Raw genomic sequence first — 9,084 nt, forward strand, 5'->3', positions numbered from 1 at the left:
CGTGAGCGTCGTGGAAAGTCGGAAAAGTCGGCTGCGAGGGTGAGTGCCAAGTTTGGGGAGCGTTTCGTAGTATGCGCAGTGCAATGGAGACGCGGAAACTTGTTGTGGCCCAGTGTTTTGCAGTTGGATGACAAGATTGGTACACAGTAGTAAAGAGCGAGGCACTGAGTTGGCATAAATAATGGAGAGCACAATGGGGCTCGAGATGTGTTTGTTACCTCAGGTGCTGTATGATTGTCGACAAGGAGTGAAAACGGAGCAATTTGTGACGGCTCTTTCAATTTAAGACGTTAAAAACAGACGGAATTTGCATTTGTAATACCAGAGCATGGAAACTACTTGGAACTTTTGTGTATATGAACGGGTCCGCGCCTTTGTACTCTGCTCCCTTCACCGCTACAAACCAACCAACCATCGTGTCCGTGCGCATCTGAGTCGCAAAGAATGGGGAATAGCGCAGTTTGCTCGTGCATGGGGCGTAGCTCAGTTGGTAGAGCGTTCGCTTGGCATGTGAAAGGTCCAGGGTTCAAGCCGCGGGGCCTCCATTTTTTGTGGTCAGTGCATGGTAAGTGTTGGTCGCGGCGAACCTAAAGGCACGCAAGATGTTGCAAAGCCAGCGTCACAGACTGATATGATGTATACTGACGTAAGGAGAGCAAGATGTAAGTGTGGGGACCGGCTGTTATCGAGGTGTCATCGAGTGCAGATCTGTCTTAGGTATCGCGGCTTAACCTCATTGAAGTCTAGAGGGTGGACAACACGTTGGTCTTACTCAGAGCGGTGTCCGAATTCTATTTTCGACGTTATACGTGCCACTTTCATTGTGGCCAACTACGATTCGATACAGAATGCACGAAACCTGAAAGACACCCTAACGGATACATAGAGAGTAGTGTTTGTCTGCTGAATAATGGGTGTGCAAGGGTCTGTGTCGTCTATATGGCTGTATGTAGCACCATTAGTCTTCGGGGGGGCGGTCGTAGCTCAGATGGTAGAGCGCTCGATTAGTATGCGAGAGGTACTGGGATCAATACCCAGTGCCACCAGAATTTTTAACTCACCTACATGCGCACCTTGATATGCAAGTGGAATAATTCACAGCCAGCAGATGTGTCTAGGAAGATACAAGCTTGCGCCGAGTTCACGTAAATCCCACTGCACATTCCTATTCTTTGCGTGCAGTCAGCTGCTACTGGTGTTGCTAGTTGTGACTGCTGATAACAGATGCCGTAGCAATCAATTCATGGAGTGAGTTGTATGTTTTGCGATAGTCTGTCTCTGACAAGCAAGCACAGGTGACATAGGTGCGAACACAGGAAGCTTGCAGACCCTCGCTGCCTGCAGACACCGAGCAGCCACACTAGGAGGGCGGCCTAAGCCGTAGGCGAAATGTGCTCATTCGCTTTGGCGCGACGTCGAACTATAAATAATGCTGTCACTAGCGTGAGCGTTGCGTGAGCGTCGTGGAAAGTTGGAAAAGTCGGCTGCGAGGGGAGTGCCAAGTTTGGGGAGCGTTTCGTAGTATGCGCAGTGCAATGGAGACGCGGAAACTTGTTGTGGCCCAGTGTTTTGCAGTTGGACGACAACATTGGTACACAGTAGTAAAGAGCGAGGCACTGAGTTGGCAAAAATAATGGAGAGCACAATGGGGCTCGAGATGTGTTTGTTACCTCAGGTGCTGTATGATTGTCGACAAGGAGTGAAAACGGAGCAATTTGTGACGGCTCTTTCAATTTAAGACGTTAAAAACAGACGGAATTTGCATTTGTAATACCAGAGCATGGAAACTACTTGGAACTTTTGTGTATATGAACGGGTCCGCGCCTTTGTACTCTGCTCCCTTCACCGCTACAAACCAACCAACCATCGTGTCCGTGCGCATCTGAGTCGCAAAGAATGGGGAATAGCGCAGTTTGCTCGTGCATGGGGCGTAGCTCAGTTGGTAGAGCGTTCGCTTGGCATGTGAAAGGTCCAGGGTTCAAGCCGCGGCGCCTCCATTTTTTGTGGTCAGTGCATGGTAAGTGTTGGTCGCGGCGAACCTAAAGGCACGCAAGATGTTGCAAAGCCAGCGTCACAGACTGATATGATGTATACTGACGTAAGGAGAGCAAGATGTAAGTGTGGGGACCGGCTGTTATCGAGGTGTCATCGAGTGCAGATCTGTCTTAGGTATCGCGGCTTAACCTCATTGAAGTCTAGAGGGTGGACAACACGTTGGTCTTACTCAGAGCGGTGTCCGAATTCTATTTTCGACGTTATACGTGCCACTTTCATTGTGGCCAACTACGATTCGATACAGAATGCACGAAACCTGAAAGACACCCTAACGGATACATAGAGAGTAGTGTTTGTCTGCTGAATAATGGGTGTGCAAGGGTCTGTGTCGTCTATATGGCTGTATGTAGCACCATTAGTCTTCGGGGGGGCGGTCGTAGCTCAGATGGTAGAGCGCTCGCTTAGTATGCGAGAGGTACTGGGATCAATACCCAGTGCCTCCAGAATTTTTAACACACCTACATGCGCACCTTGATATGCAAGTGGAATAATTCACAGCCAGCAGATGTGTCTAGGAAGATACAAGCTTGCGCCGAGTTCACGTAAATCCCACTGCACATTCCTATTCTTTGCGTGCAGTCAGCTGCTACTGGTGTTGCTAGTTGTGACTGCTGATAACAGATGCCGTAGCAATCAATTCATGGAGTGAGTTGTATGTTTTGCGATAGTCTGTCTCTGACAAGCAAGCACAGGTGACATAGGTGCGAACACAGGAAGCTTGCAGACCCTCGCTGCCTGCAGAAACGGAGCAGCCACACTAGGAGGGCGGCCTAAGCCGTTAGCGAAATGTGCTCATTCGCTTTGGCGCGACGTCGAACTATAAATAATGCTGTCACTAGCGTGAGCGTCGTGGAAAGTCGGAAAAGTCGGCTGCGAGGGTGAGTGCCAAGTTTGGGGAGCGTTTCGTAGTATGCGCAGTGCAATGGAGACGCGGAAACTTGTTGTGGCCCAGTGTTTTGCAGTTGGACGACAAGATTGGTACACAGTAGTAAAGAGCGAGGCACTGAGTTGGCAAAAATAATGGAGAGCACAATGGGGCTGGAGATGTGTTTGTTTCCTCAGGTGCTGTATGATTGTCGACAAGGAGTGAAAACGGAGCAATTTGTGACGGCTCTTTCAATTTAAGACGTTAAAAACAGACGGAATTTGCATTTGTAATACCAGAGCATGGAAACTACTTGGAACTTTTGTGTATATGAACGGGTCCGCGCCTTTGTACTCTGCTCCCTTCACCGCTACAAACCAACCAACCATCGTGTCCGTGAGCATCTGAGTCGCAAAGAATGGGGAATAGCGCAGTTGGCTCGTGCATGGGGCGTAGCTCAGTTGGTAGAGCGTTCGCTTCGCATGTGAAAGGTCCAGGGTTCAAGCCGCGGCGTCTCCATTTTTTGTGGTCAGTGCATGGTAAGTGTTGGTCGCGGCGAACCTAAAGGCACGCAAGATGTTGCAAAGCCAGCGTCACAGACTGATATGATGTATACTGACGTAAGGAGAGCAAGATGTAAGTGTGGGGACCGGCTGTTATCGAGGTGTCATCGAGTGCAGATCTGTCTTAGGTATCGCGGCTTAACCTCATTGAAGTCTAGAGGGTGGACAACACGTTGGTCTTACTCAGAGCGGTGTCCGAATTCTATTTTCGACGTTATACGTGCCACTTTCATTGTGGCCAACTACGATTCGATACAGAATGCACGAAACCTGAAAGACACCCTAACGGATACATAGAGAGTAGTGTTTGTCTGCTGAATAATGGGTGTGCAAGGGTCTGTGTCGTCTATATGGCTGTATGTAGCACCATTAGTCTTCGGGGGGGCGGTCGTAGCTCAGATGGTAGAGCGCTCGCTTAGTATGCGAGAGGTACTGGGATCAATACCCAGTGCCTCCAGAATTTTTAACACACCTACATGCGCACCTTGATATGCAAGTGGAATAATTCACAGCCAGCAGATGTGTCTAGGAAGATACAAGCTTGCGCCGAGTTCACGTAAATCCCACTGCACATTCCTATTCTTTGCGTGCAGTCAGCTGCTACTGGTGTTGCTAGTTGTGACTGCTGATAACAGATGCCGTAGCAATCAATTCATGGAGTGAGTTGTATGTTTTGCGATAGTCTGTCTCTGACAAGCAAGCACAGGTGACATAGGTGTGAACACGGGAAGCTTGCAGACACTCGCTGCCTGCAGACACCGAGCAGCCACACTAGGAGGGCGGCCTAAGCCGTAGGCGAAATGTGCTCATTCGCTTTGGCGCGACGTCGAACTATAAATAATGCTGTCACTAGCGTGAGCGTTGCGTGAGCGTCGTGGAAAGTCGGAAAAGTCGGCTGCGAGGGTGAGTGCCAAGTTTGGGGAGCGTTTCGTAGTATGCGCAGTGCAATGGAGACGCGGAAACTTGTTGTGGCCCAGTGTTTTGCAGTTGGATGACAAGATTGGTACACAGTAGTAAAGAGCGAGGCACTGAGTTGGCAAAAATAATGGAGAGCACAATGGGGCTCGAGATGTGTTTGTTACCTCAGGTGCTGTATGATTGTCGACAAGGAGTGAAAACGGAGCAATTTGTGACGGCTCTTTCAATTTAAGACGTTAAAAACAGACGGAATTTGCATTTGTAATACCAGAGCATCGAAACTACTTGGAACTTTTGTGTATATGAACGGGTCCGCGCCTTTGTACTCTGCTCCCTTCACCGCTACAAACCAACCAACCATCGTGTCCGTGCGCATCTGAGTCGCAAAGAATGGGGAATAGAGCAATTTGCTCGTGCATGGGGCGTAGCTCAGTTGGTAGAGCGTTCGCTTGGCATGTGAAAGGTCCAGGGTTCAAGCCGCGGCGCCTCCATTTTTTGTGGTCAGTGCATGGTAAGTGTTGGTCGCGGCGAACCTAAAGGCACGCAAGATGTTGCAAAGCCAGCGTCACAGACTGATATGATGTATACTGACGTAAGAAGAGCAAGATGTAAGTGTGGGGACCGGCTGTTATCGAGGTGTCATCGAGTGCAGATCTGTCTTAGGTATCGCGGCTTAACCTCATTGAAGTCTAGAGGGTGGACAACACGTTGGTCTTACTCAGAGCGGTGTCCGAATTCTATTTTCGACGTTATACGTGCCACTTTCATTGTGGCCAACTACGATTCGATACAGAATGCACGAAACCTGAAAGACACCCTAACGGATACATAGAGAGTAGTGTTTGTCTGCTGAATAATGGGTGTGCAAGGGTCTGTGTCGTCTATATGGCTGTATGTAGCACCATTAGTCTTCGGGGGGGCGGTCGTAGCTCAGATGGTAGAGCGCTCGATTAGTATGCGAGAGGTACTGGGATCAATACCCAGTGCCACCAGAATTTTTAACTCACCTACATGCGCACCTTGATATGCAAGTGGAATAATTCACAGCCAGCAGATGTGTCTAGGAAGATACAAGCTTGCGCCGAGTTCACGTAAATCCCACTGCACATTCCTATTCTTTGCGTGCAGTCAGCTGCTACTGGTGTTGCTAGTTGTGACTGCTGATAACAGATGCCGTAGCAATCAATTCATGGAGTGAGTTGTATGTTTTGCGATAGTCTGTCTCTGACAAGCAAGCACAGGTGACATAGGTGCGAACACAGGAAGCTTGCAGACCCTCGCTGCCTGCAGACACCGAGCAGCCACACTAGGAGGGCGGCCTAAGCCGTAGGCGAAATGTGCTCATTCGCTTTGGCGCGACGTCGAACTATAAATAATGCTGTCACTAGCGTGAGCGTTGCGTGAGCGTCGTGGAAAGTTGGAAAAGTCGGCTGCGAGGGGAGTGCCAAGTTTGGGGAGCGTTTCGTAGTATGCGCAGTGCAATGGAGACGCGGAAACTTGTTGTGGCCCAGTGTTTTGCAGTTGGACGACAACATTGGTACACAGTAGTAAAGAGCGAGGCACTGAGTTGGCAAAAATAATGGAGAGCACAATGGGGCTCGAGATGTGTTTGTTACCTCAGGTGCTGTATGATTGTCGACAAGGAGTGAAAACGGAGCAATTTGTGACGGCTCTTTCAATTTAAGACGTTAAAAACAGACGGAATTTGCATTTGTAATACCAGAGCATGGAAACTACTTGGAACTTTTGTGTATATGAACGGGTCCGCGCCTTTGTACTCTGCTCCCTTCACCGCTACAAACCAACCAACCATCGTGTCCGTGCGCATCTGAGTCGCAAAGAATGGGGAATAGCGCAGTTTGCTCGTGCATGGGGCGTAGCTCAGTTGGTAGAGCGTTCGCTTGGCATGTGAAAGGTCCAGGGTTCAAGCCGCGGCGCCTCCATTTTTTGTGGTCAGTGCATGGTAAGTGTTGGTCGCGGCGAACCTAAAGGCACGCAAGATGTTGCAAAGCCAGCGTCACAGACTGATATGATGTATACTGACGTAAGGAGAGCAAGATGTAAGTGTGGGGACCGGCTGTTATCGAGGTGTCATCGAGTGCAGATCTGTCTTAGGTATCGCGGCTTAACCTCATTGAAGTCTAGAGGGTGGACAACACGTTGGTCTTACTCAGAGCGGTGTCCGAATTCTATTTTCGACGTTATACGTGCCACTTTCATTGTGGCCAACTACGATTCGATACAGAATGCACGAAACCTGAAAGACACCCTAACGGATACATAGAGAGTAGTGTTTGTCTGCTGAATAATGGGTGTGCAAGGGTCTGTGTCGTCTATATGGCTGTATGTAGCACCATTAGTCTTCGGGGGGGCGGTCGTAGCTCAGATGGTAGAGCGCTCGCTTAGTATGCGAGAGGTACTGGGATCAATACCCAGTGCCTCCAGAATTTTTAACACACCTACATGCGCACCTTGATATGCAAGTGGAATAATTCACAGCCAGCAGATGTGTCTAGGAAGATACAAGCTTGCGCCGAGTTCACGTAAATCCCACTGCACATTCCTATTCTTTGCGTGCAGTCAGCTGCTACTGGTGTTGCTAGTTGTGACTGCTGATAACAGATGCCGTAGCAATCAATTCATGGAGTGAGTTGTATGTTTTGCGATAGTCTGTCTCTGACAAGCAAGCACAGGTGACATAGGTGCGAACACAGGAAGCTTGCAGACCCTCGCTGCCTGCAGAAACGGAGCAGCCACACTAGGAGGGCGGCCTAAGCCGTTAGCGAAATGTGCTCATTCGCTTTGGCGCGACGTCGAACTATAAATAATGCTGTCACTAGCGTGAGCGTCGTGGAAAGTCGGAAAAGTCGGCTGCGAGGGTGAGTGCCAAGTTTGGGGAGCGTTTCGTAGTATGCGCAGTGCAATGGAGACGCGGAAACTTTTTGTGGCCCAGTGTTTTGCAGTTGGACGACAAGATTGGTACACAGTAGTAAAGAGCGAGGCACTGAGTTGGCATAAATAATGTAGTGCACAATGGGGCTCGAGATGTGTTTGTTACCTCAGGTGCTGTATAATTGTCGACAAGGAGTGAAAACGGAGCAATTTGTGACGGCTCTTTCAATTTAAGACGTTAAAAACAGACGGAATTTGCATTTGTAATACCAGAGCATCGAAACTACTTGGAACTTTTGTGTATATGAACGGGTCCGCGCCTTTGTACTCTGCTCCCTTCACCGCTACAAACCAACCAACCTACGTGTCCGTGCGCATCTGAGTCGCAAAGAATGGGGAATAGCGCAGTTAGCTCGTGCATGGGGCGTAGCTCAGCTGGTAGAGCGTTCGCTTGGCATGTGAAAGGTCCAGGGTTCAAGCTGTGGCGCCTCCATTTTTCGTGGTCAGTGCATGGTAAGTGTTGGTCGCGGCGAACCTAAAGGCACGCAAGATGTTGCAAAGCCAGCGTCACAGACTGATATGATGTATACTGACGTAAGGAGAGCAAGATGTAAGTGTGGGGACCGGCTGTTATCGAGGTGTCATCGAGTGCAGATCTGTCTTAGGTATCGCGGCTTAACCTCATTGAAGTCTAGAGTGTGGACAACACGTTGGTCTTACTCAGAGCGGTGTCCGAATTCTATTTTCGACGTTATACGTGCCACTTTCATTTTGGCCAACTACGATTCGATACAGAATGCACGAAACCTGAAAGACACCCTAACGGATACATAGAGAGTAGTGTTTGTCTGCTGAATAATGGGTGTGCAAGGGTCTGTGTCGTCTATATGGCTGTATGTAGCACCTTTAGTCTTTGGGGAGGCGGGCGTAGCTCAGATGGTAGAGCGCTCGCTTAGTATGCGAGAGGTACTGGGATCAATACCCAGTGCCTGCAGAATTTTTAACACACCTACATGCGCACCTTGATATGCAAGTGGAATAATTCACAGCCAGCAGATGTGTCTAGGAAGATACAAGGTTGCGCCGAGTTCACGTAAATCCCACTGCACATTCCTATTCTTTGCGTGCAGTCAGCTGCTACTGGTGTTGCTAGTTGTGACTGCTGATAACAGATGCCGTAGCAATCAATTCATGGAGTGAGTTGTATGTTTTGCGATAGTCTGTCTCTGACAAGCAAGCACAGGTGACATAGGTGCGAACACAGGAAGCTTGCAGACCCTCGCTGCCTGCAGACACCGAGCAGCCACACTAGGAGGGCGGCCTAAGCCGTTAGCGAAATGTGCTCATTCGCTTGGGCGCGACGTCGAACTATAAATAATGCTGTCACTAGCGTGAGCGTCGTGGAAAGTCGGAAAAGTCGGCTGCGAGGGTGAGTGCCAAGTTTGGGGAGCGTTTCGTAGTATGCGCAGTGCAATGGAGACGCGGAAACTTGTTGTGGCCCAGTGTTTTGCAGTTGGACGACAAGATTGGTACACAGTAGTAAAGAGCGAGGCACTGAGTTGGCATGAATAATGCAGTGCACAATGGGGCTCGAGATGTGTTTGTTACCTCAGGTGCTGTATGATTGTCGACAAGGAGTGAAAACGGAGCAATTTGTGACGGCTCTTTCAATTTAAGACGTTAAAAACAGACGGAATTTGCATTTGTAATACCAGAGCATGGAAACTACTTGGAACTTTTGTGTATATGAACGGGTCCGCGCCTTTGTACTCTGCTCCCTTCACCGCTACA

At 49.3% G+C, this 9,084-nt stretch overlaps 1 non-coding gene across 1 annotated transcript; it reads left to right on the forward strand.

The window, feature by feature from the left end:
• The first annotated feature begins 8,214 nt into the window (after positions 1 to 8,214).
• On the forward strand, positions 8,215 to 8,287 carry Trnat-agu (transfer RNA threonine (anticodon AGU)). Its single transcript has one exon. It is a non-coding gene; the product is annotated as a tRNA-Thr (tRNA).
• The last annotated feature ends 797 nt before the right edge of the window (positions 8,288 to 9,084 follow it).

The sequence above is a fragment of the Schistocerca gregaria genome, chromosome 10 (assembly GCF_023897955.1).
Source record: "Schistocerca gregaria isolate iqSchGreg1 chromosome 10, iqSchGreg1.2, whole genome shotgun sequence".
Classification (NCBI taxonomy): Eukaryota; Metazoa; Arthropoda; class Insecta; order Orthoptera; family Acrididae; genus Schistocerca; species Schistocerca gregaria.